This window comes from Lycium barbarum, chromosome 4 (genome assembly GCF_019175385.1).
Source record: "Lycium barbarum isolate Lr01 chromosome 4, ASM1917538v2, whole genome shotgun sequence".
Lineage (NCBI taxonomy): Eukaryota > Viridiplantae > Streptophyta > Magnoliopsida > Solanales > Solanaceae > Lycium > Lycium barbarum.
Genome location: NC_083340.1, coordinates 20,107,921 through 20,118,934, shown reverse-complemented (window position 1 = coordinate 20,118,934; position 11,014 = coordinate 20,107,921).

Genomic DNA, 11,014 nt, shown 5'->3' with positions numbered 1-11,014 from the left:
GTTCAAGCCGCTCTGAACTACACTACTATACTTGAATCACATACATAATGGGATAAGGACTAGCGGCGAAATATGCAAGAAACTAACAATTCAAACTACCTTAAAACATTAACACGAAACATGGAGGCAAACCATTTAAGCGGCTAACATGAGATCATACTGTTGAATACCTGATCGACAACCCATAATCTTTGGAATAAGTTTGTCCACTTAAACTAAACTCATTTTTTAAACTTATATGGAGTATTAAGAAAATCCATAAACTATTCGTGCTTCGCAGGAAAAGGCCAAGATTCGGCTAGAGCCACTATGGAACAAGATTAATTCATGCTGAAACTCAACGAATAAACCATAACTAAAAATGCAGGAACTAAAACAGGAAACTGAACTGCACAGAACATGGTTTAAACTGTATAAAAATGAATTAACCATACGCGGAAGCATATCTAGCTAAACATGACTCGAACTTAGCCTATAAACACACGACCACGCATTAAACCGTTAAAACTGAAATCCACTAAAGGAAGTGTAGCTCACATACTTAAGCAAACCAAACTATATTATCATACTTAAACATGCTTAATCGCACAAATAAACCAGCCCAGGCTTATCTATCAAACTAAAATAGCTTACCTAACACGCTTGAATCACAGAACAATAACTAAATAACACAGGGCAGCAGAAAATACAGCAGAAATAAAAAAAGGGAATGGAGAATTACCTTCTTCGGGTGCAGCGAAGTGGGGCAGGGCTTCGATATCCGCTCGAACACTTTTAAACTCAATACCCAGAAGTAAACAAGACTGCTAAGATTAAAATTTTTTGCTTAAGGGATTTTTAGCGACAAAACGCAAGCTTTCAATTTCTGTGGAATTCAGGCTAAAGGACTCAATTTTTAGGGGGTTTTGTGCGGCTGAGAACTTAGTTCTTGGGGAATTTCATGAAAAATCTCCAGGTTCTTGGGGGTTTTCACTAATCCGAAAATCCTCCCTCTTTCCAATCTCTCCTCTTTCTTTATAGTTGTTTGAAGGAAGCGAGAGAGGGAAAAGCGTGGGGAACAAGGAGGGAATGGGGTGACAGACGCGTGGGGGGACAGCGGGAGTGGGGTGACAGACGAAAGTGGAGCGAGAGTGGAGTGGGGGACAGGCGAGGATGGGGGCGGGTGATGGAGAGAGAGAGAGAAAGGGAGATGAAAGGAAATGGGGAGGGGAGGTGCGGCGGAGAAAAAAATGGGAAGGGAAAGAACCCTAGGGGTTCTTTTCTTTTGTTGAAGAGGGGATTGGGCTGGATCAGTTTATTTTGGACTGGGTATTAAATGAATGGGCTAGTGTAATAAAACATGGACTGGTCTAAAAAATGTTTATGAGTTGATTGGGCTACTATATTTAAATAAAAGACCAATTTAAATTACTTAATATAAAATGTGAAATTACTAATACTCGGATAATAAATTATATGCCGTCATAATAGCAGTTCAATAATATTTGAAATTCAACAGTAAGTAAATGCTGTTATCTAATTATGCGAAGATAAATGTGATGCGTGTGCGTAAGATGGTAAAAAATGCTGAAATGATAATTATGACAATACTAGTAATAATAATAAAAAATAGTAACAAATAATAATAATAATAATAATAATGGTAGTAATGACGGTAGTAAATGACAGGATAATGAAATGCCGGTATTAATAAAAGCTAATCATAGTAAAAATGCAGATAATTATTTTTTAAAGTTGCCAAAATATTAGAAGCGAAAAATAGGTATTTTGGAGTAAAGGTGGGACAAAATTGGGTGTCAACACCCTCCACAAGTTAAATTTCAACAAGTCAATCTGTTACCCTTCACCACTCCATATATTCCTCAGCCATCAGTTATCCAAACTATCCCACTCAACCAGACCACCTCACCTACCCAAAGCTACCAAGCAACCCAACATATACTGTTGGCACACGTCGTTAACCACAACACGCTGTATGTGCCACCACTATATGAAGACCGTAACTTGGGAGTGACTATTGTACAGGTCAAAAAAGAGGAAAAGATTGAATCATCGGCCTTTATTTCTCCCATAATCGCTGTCCAAATGAGAGCACCAATTGAAGTGGAAGTTCTCACTCCGAGGCCTAGGATCATAGCATTAGTTTCTCAGGCTCCTTCTTACAACACCAAAGCAGTTCCTTGGAATTACTTGTCTGATGAAAAGAACAAAAGAAAGGGAAAATTGATTGTAGAAACTATTGTTGCTGGAATGACAAGATCTGGATGGTGTTATGCCCCCGAAGAGGTAGCCCGGGGAGCACCGAGTAAGGAAAACAACCAAAAGAAAGCTGTGACAGAGGCTTAAGTAGAAGAATTCTGAAGAAAGATGCCAACTAAGAATATTATATTGTATAACAACTAAAGAAAACACCGGCCCAATTTTCTTTATTGTCATTGTTATGAATTCTGAAACCCATAGGAGTGCTTTAGTGAAGGTACTAAATGAAGCTTATGTTCCAACCGAGACCTCTAGCGAGAAATTTTCAGCCATGGTTGGAGAAGTCCTTGAAGCCCATAAAGTCTCTTTTCACGATGATGAGTTGTCGCCTGAAGGTTTGGGTCACAACAAGGCATTAAACATTACAGTCAAATGCAGGGATAAATTCATTTCTAAAGTGTTGATTGATGGGGGTTCATTTGTTAACATATATCCTATCACTACTCTCCGAGCTTTAGGAATTGATAACGGGAAACTTCGTGATAGTCACGTGAGAGTTAAGGTTTTGATGGAGCTCAAAGGGGCATCGTAGGGGAAATTGACTTAGCACTGGAAATTGGACCGGTGGAGTTTATGGTGGAATTCCAAGTGATGGATATATGTGCTAGTTACAACTTGTTGATAGGAAGGCCCATGGATCCATATGGCTGGTGCTGTCAGTTTTACCCTGCACCAAAATTTGAAATTTGTCTGGAATCATCAGGAAATTGTGATTCATGGAGAAGGCAAAAATCTGATCTATCCCGAAAACTTAAATCTTGTTATTAAAAGTGTGGAAAGACTAGATGGGTCTGTTTTCCATATTAAGGAAATTATGTGTACTACTCAATCTGAAAGGGTAAAATTGCCACGTGTGCTTATCATGATGACTTGGGAAATGTTGAAGAATGGTTTAAGCTTAGTCGAGGTCTCGGAGTGAACTTGGATAGAATAGTAGAACTAGTTCAATTTCCTGGTCAGAAGGATACTTTTGGTCTTTTGGTCTTGGATATGAGCCCACTCTTGAAGAAATCTCATTGGCTAGTCTCAAAAGGAAAGGTGATATTCCTTTGTCAAAGCCTGTCCCTCTCCTGAGTCAGTCATTTTTCAAAGCGTCTGTCACCCAAGTATCAAAGGAAGCTGTCGAAGACAACCTCGTGGAAGGACTCAAGAACCTATTCAATGCCGCAGAAGAAGTTGAATGCAATGTGATTCTGGATTATTACACCGAAACTCTAACTATCTAGGATGCTAAGTTTGGAGATGCTTTAAACAACTGGACTTGTACCGCCTCCTTGGTTCTCCAGGAGTCTCGGTAGATAATTGTATTAGTATTTAAATAATTTCTCTTTTCTTTTTCAGCAATCAAACTAGTAAATATGCTGATAATGTGAATGTGACACGTAATGAAACAAGCGAACCAATCCTAAATGCCAAACAAGACTTTGAAGAATATGAAGAGGACATGCAACCTGAAGAGTTAACTAAAGAATTTCAGCATTTCGAGAATAAGCCAAAACCAAATTTGGATGAAACAAAGACCATAAACTTGGAAGATTTAGAAACAGTAAGTGAAGCAAGAATTAGCGTATGTTTAACTCTGTCACAAAAGAAAGAACTGATCAAACTTTTGAGAAAATATGTAGACGTGTTCGCTTGGTTTTGTGATGATATGCCGGGTCTAAACACGAACATTGTTTCGCATAAGTTGCCTATTGATCCATCTTGTCCTCCGGTGAAACAAAAGGAAATAAATATTAAACCTGATTTGAGTTTAAAAGTCAAGGAAGAAGTCTCCAAGCAAATTAATACAAAGGTCATTCGAGCTACAAGGTATCCCACTTGGCTAGCCAATATCGTGCTTGTACCAAAGAAGGATGGCAAAGTCAGGGTATGCGTGGATTATCGGGGTCTCAACAAGGCTAGCCCGAAGGATGATTTTTCCCTCCCAAATATTTACACACTTATTGATAACTATGTGAAGCATGAGCTGGAGTCATTCATTTATTGCTTCGCAGGCTACCACCAACTTCTTATGGATGAAGAAGATGCTGAGAAAACGACATTCATCACACCTTGGGGAGTATACTATTATCAAGTGATGCCTTTTAGACTCAAGAACGCAGGTGCCACTTATATGAAAGCCATGACTACCATTTTTCATGACACGATCCATAAGGAGACTAAAGTCTATGTGGACGATACCATCATCAAGTCACGAAATATTTCTGATCACTTGATGGATTTGAAGAAGTCCTTTGATAGGTTGAGGCGATATAATTTGAAATTAAATCCCGCAAAGTGCGCATTTGGTGTCCTTGCTGGGAAGTTGTTAGGTTTTATTGTGAGTAGAAGGGGCATAAAATTAGATGGGTCGAAGATAAAGAATATCCAAGACTTGCCTACTCTAAAGAGTCAAAAGGACACGATGAGTTTCCTCCGTCGTCTCAACTACATTAGTCGGTTCATAGCACAATCGACAGTAATATGTGAGCCAATAATAAAGTTATTGAAGAAAGATGCATCTACCAAATGGACGAAAGATTGCCAATGAGCTTTTGATAGAATCAAGGAGTATTTGTCTAATCTGCCTGTTTTGGTGCCTCCAGAATCCGGAAGACCTTTGCTGTTATATTTGTCTTGTCAGAGAATGCATTTGGATGCGTGTTGGGACAACATGATGAAACAGGAAAAAAGGAGCAAGCGATATACCATTTAAGCAAGAAGTTCACGCTTTATGAGGCTCGGTATACTTTGTTGGAATGCACCTGTTGTACCTTGACTTAGGTTGCACAAAAGTTGAGACATTACCTGTCTGCATATACCACTTATCTCATCTCAAGGATGGATCTGCTCAAGTATATCTTTCAGAAACCTATGCCTACTGGGAAGTTAGCGAAATGGAAAATTTTGCTAAGTGAGTTCGATATTGTATATGTTACCCAAAAGCTGTCAAAGGGCAGGCAATAGCGGATAATCTTGCGGAAAATCCTGTAGATGAAGAATACATGCCTCTTAAAACTTATTTCCTGGATAAAGAGGTGTTGTTTGTCGGAAAAGATATCTCAGAGGAATATCCAGGGTGGAGAATGTTCTTTGATGAGGCTGCTAACTCCAAAGGAGTTGGCGTTGGAGCAGTTTTATTCTGGGAGCCAGGCCAGCATTATCCAATTTCAGCAAAGCTCAGGTTTCCATGCACTAACAATATGGCAGAGTATGAGGCTTGTATTCTTAGACTTAGAATGACCATTGATATGAACATACAAGAATTATTGGTTATAGGTGATTCTGACTTATTGGTTCATCAAGTACAAGGCGAATGGACCACTAAGAACGTGAAAATACTTCCATACTTGCATTATTTGAAAGATTTGTGTAAGAGATTTATCAAGGTGGAATTCAAACATATCCCAAGGGCTCAAAATGAGTTCGTTGATGCTTTGGCAACCTTGTCTTCTATGATTTAGCACCTGTACAAGAATTATGTAGACCCTATCAAGGTAAATGTACAAGATCAGCAAGCATATTGTTTCCATGTAAATGAAGAACCGAATGGAGAACCTTGGTAATATGACAGGAGACTTTCCAAAAGGCATAACCAGTGTTCAGAAGAGAACACTTTGAAGATTAGCAAACCACTTTTTCCTAAATAGAGAAATCCTTTATAGGAGGACTCCAGATTTAGGATTGTTAAGGTGTGTTGATGCCAAAGAGGCGGTCAAGTTGATTGAAGAAGCACATGGGGGTACATACGGGCCTCATATGAATGGTTTCACTCTGGCTAAGAAGATTCTACGAGCTGGCTATATTTGGATGACCATGGAAACAGACTGCATTCGCTTTGTGCAAAAATGTCACCAATATCAGATTCATGGTGATTTGATTCGAGTCCCACCAAATCAGTTAAATGTGACGAGTTCTCCTTGGCCATTTATAGCTTGGGCATGGATGTCATTGGTCCTATCGAGCCAACTCGTCAAATAGACATAGGTTCATTTTGGTAGCCATTGACTACTTCATAAAGTGGGTAGAAGCATCTTGATAAAAGTCAGTAACGAAGAAGGTAGTTGGGGACTTTGCTCGCAATAACATCATTTTCCAATTCGAAATTCCTGAGTCGATTATAACTGATAATAGAGCTAATATTAATAGTGGTTTGACGCGTGAGATATGCGAAACATTTAAGATTACTCACCGCAATTCCACCCCTTATCGACCTCAGATGAATACAGCAAATGAAGCAGCCAACAAAAACATCAAGAGAATATTTGGAAGATGATTGATAATTATAGACATTGGCACGAAAAATTGACATTAGCCCTTTTCGGTTATCGCACCACTGTTAGGACTTCAACTGGGGCAATGCCTTATATTTTGGTCTATGGAACAGAGGTTGTGTTACCAGCAGATGTAGAGATACCATCATTGAGAATTATCCAAGAAGCCGAGTTGAGTGATGCCAAGTGGATACAAAATCGATATGAACAATTGATGCTCATTGACGAAAAGAGGATGAATACAGTTTGTCACATGGACAACTTTAACGGAACAGAATGGAAAAAATCTTTCAACAAGAAGGTAAGTCCGAGACAATTCAAACCTGGGTAATTGGTGTTGAAGCACATATTCCCACACCAAAATGAAGCTAAAGGAAAATTTGCACCTAGATGGGAAGGGCCTTACATGGTTCACCGAGTACTAACTAGAGGAGCGTTAATTCTAGTAGAAATGGATGGCGAAGTGTGGCCGAAAGCTATCAATGCAGATGCCATCAAGAGATACTACGTTTAGGAGTTTTAAATTTTTTGTAATGTCTTTCTATGTAAAGAAACTACGTTCCCTCGGTGGGATACGTAGGAAACCCACATCTGGTTTGGACTCTTTAAGATAGGAATTTCTAAAATTTCCATTTGCTTGTAATATGAACTACGCCTAACCTGATTCCAGTGGTGGGATACGTATGCGGCCTACGTAGGCTTCAGTCACATTATTAGAAAACCTCAATTTTATTTTTTCTTGTATGTTTTGAACTACGCTTGACTTGATTCCCTTTGTGGGATACGTAGGCAGCCTATATAAGGCTCAGTCTCGTCATGATGAAAGTTCAATGTCCTCCTATGCCAGAAACTGGGACAATTTTTAAGGGCATCATTTCAAAACTACATCGAGAGACATGAAAGAGTATATGGTCAACAGAGTCATCAAACAAAGGAAAGACTTTGGAGAAAGGACATTTGCTTTGTTTCACGACGTGCCACGATTCTAAGTTCGGCAGAAATTGTTTATCACTATATGCATATATACCATAAATTTATGCATATCTCCTTTAGAAATAATATGATTTTCAATCAAATCTTTTTTATTAATGGACCAAGATCTAGAAATAGGCGGAGCTTACAAGTCCAAACAAAGCTGGAAGCATGAAGCATCAAGAATTGAATCTTCAAAGTCAACGCGAATCAACCTCCCCCGAAACTTAAAAATTTTCTTTGAGTGCAGGTTTTCAAAATTGCGGAAGCTAGAAATTTGTAATTTTTACAGCCTTGCAAGGACTATGTGTTGAACGGTTTGAGTTTTCTTATAACATTTAGGAGGAATTATGCCTCTCAAGTGCCAATAATTCTTGAAATTTACGATAAATTAATGCTTAAATTTTTACAAAGATTTTCAAATGTATCGATGCACAAATATTTTCTACTACTTTCAAATGCTTCGCATAAATGCTTTAAAATGCACTGCACATGCATTGCACTACTGCTTTCAAATGCTCTGCATAAATGCTTTCAAATGCACTGCACATGCATTGCACTACTACTTTCAAATCCTCTGCATAAATTCTTTCAAATGCACTGCACACACATTGCACAAATGCTTTCAACTGCTCCGCATAAATGCTTTCAAATGCACTGCACAAAAGGTTTCAAATGCATTGCACCAATGTTTTAAAACGCACTACATAATTGGTTTCAAATATATTGCACAAGTGCTTTACAAATGCACAATTTCCAAAAGCGTCATTACCATGAATCATGTGGCTTGAAACACCTCATTTTCATCAATCATTAGGTTTTAAAGGAAAACCTCATTATGCCGGCTTAGAAAGCCTCATTTTCATAAATCATTTGGCTTAAATAGCCTCATCTTCATATCTGGTTTAAGGCCTCATTTTCATTAATCATCACTGAAAGGCATTATCTTCATGAATCATCGGCCTAAAACCCCATTTTCATTAGCCTTTGCTAAGGCCATCATTTTATTAAATCGTTTCAGCTCTCGTGGCTGCATTCTAATAAGTTAACGCTGGAGATGTATCATTTTAGTGTATTTATTTTACATTGCTTTACTTTCGATATTTATTTACTAACTATTTTATCTAGTTTAAGTTTTGTAGGAGCTTTAGCGCAATGTGGAACTATTTCTTCGACAGTAAAATTGGGGCAATTTTTTGGGAAAAGTAACCAGACTTCCCGACAAAGGTCAAGGGTCTACCTCGAACGCTTGTTTCTGCCCCCAAATGTTCCGCTTACATCCATAATCTGATCATCGATTTCACACGTATTCATATTCCAAAATTCTCAGGTTCAATATATTTCCTCAATAATAATACCCAGTGTCATCGTAATTCGAAAGCATGATCTTCTCATCATTTTTTTGAAAGCATTATCTTCTCATCATTTTTTCTCAAGGCACTTAGTATTCATTCCCTTCTTATCTTGGATCTGAGCATCATTGGTTTTTTAGGGTGAGTCGGAGATCCAAAGGTGGGGGTTCACTGCACCGCAAAAGGTCAGCAAACTGTCCTTTTTTTATTATTTATTGTAGTTTTCAGCACATTTATGACTCTGTGTATATTGTGAAATGTTGTTAGTTTCTTTCAGCTTTGTTGATTTTCTATCCATGAAAAGAGATATCCAACATGTTTGTTTTAAATCTTTGGTGTTGTGAGTATGGATCGTCATTCTGTGTTTTGCTATGAATCGTCATTTTGTGTTTGGTGCTTCATTAAGAATATTCATTAGCTGCTACCCATGTAAAAATTATGTTCCTAGGACTCTTGTTTTTATAAGCATTAAAACTCTCAAAGAGCATTCTTTCATCTGAAGTTGATATATGAATGAGTGTTAGTCAATTTATTTAAGTGTCGTTAATGGAATGAATGTATGGTCTTCTGTTCCCCATAATGTTGAAGCTCTAACATCATGTATTCCTTTTAATGTATTTATATACTTTCATTATTCTAGGTTGAACGCTCTAGGATGTTTCTTTTTGTTATTAAGTTACAGTACAATCATTCAATGCAAGAGTTAGACAAGAAAATGGGAAGCCGGTCTATTAAAAGCCTAAATCTTTCCGTTGGTTTCTTTTTTTTTTTTCCTTTACTACATTGAATATGATACACTATTTGGATATGTATAATTGAGCTTTCCTTGTTAAATGTTTAGAAACCGTGTATTAGTAAGCCTTTCTTGGTTAATACGAAAATAGCATTGCTATAAGAAATAGTACAATCTGTTTCTCTTCGACTCTGTTGTAGGTCTTCTCTCGACTTTTTGTGTGCAAAGCTTTATTTACTGGATGATGAATGAAAACACTTGGTTTGTTGTATTTTTAAACGGTTCGCTATGGTTCGGAACATCGGTTGCAAATTTTCCTCGTGTTTGGCTTTGAGTGTTTTGAAGCACCTTCTGGGTGTTAAAATTGCATTTTTATTTTATTTAACAGAAAAAAGTGGGTTGTGATGGTCTCTCGTTAGTGATTGTCCTCTTGTTTCAGCCAGCAGGGGGTGATCTTTTGCTGATAATGCAATATCCTGGATCTAAGGACATATCTTTGTCACTTGTTATGTTTACTTGTTAGTTTTTACATATATTGTGTTCTGTTATGCCGTATCATAGTGTTGTTTCAATCCTCATTATGTTAAAAATGAATATCCTGATGGCTGGTTTTAAAAATAGTGAAGGACTAATCCTTTCTGGTTCTTTCCGTTTTTGTATATCTTTTCTTAGTAAAGCCAATTGGACATTGTTGACCAACTTTCTCATGCTTTACTTAAATACCCTTATGAGGTTGTCCCGCTAATCGTTATTTCCTCTTCTTTTACATGTACAATTCCGGAGCAAAAATGGAATCTTCGTAAAAGACTCTCGCTGTTGCATAGTCTTTGCCGCCATTACACACGGGATCCATGTCTTTCTTTTTCACTCCCTCGCGATGTATCCTAACAGAAAGAATAGGGAGGGAGAAATCTAGACCCCGCATCCACTTTTTTGCTCGCTTTTTGCGCACACTGCTGCATTTTTAGATCGTCCTATGATTAGCTAACTGTTTTGCTTTCTTATTTGTGAATTCTGTACTTGATTCTTAACATTGTTAGCCTTAGAACACCTAAAAGAAGAGGGGATAACGGGATATTCTTATGAGTCACTTACAATCTCAAATGCGGTTAATTTGAATTAGGAGCAATCTGAAAATGGAATTTGATTTATTTCTTTCACGTGAAAAGCAATGGAAATTTAGTCTCTGGAAGGTTAAAACTCTGAATGTTGATTCAATTAGCAAACATTTTTTTAAGTACTTTCTTGCTGCCCATTTTTAAAAACAAGTTAAAAACTTTTTAAATAGTCACGTAATTTTCTTTACAAGTTGACAAAAGGAAATGATCTTTTTTTAAGTCTTTGCTATTTTTTTGAAAAATATCTTTCGACTTTAAGATGACTAATCTTACCTTCTTGAACAGGAAAACCTTTTTATTAATTATAAGTCGCAACTTTCTTAA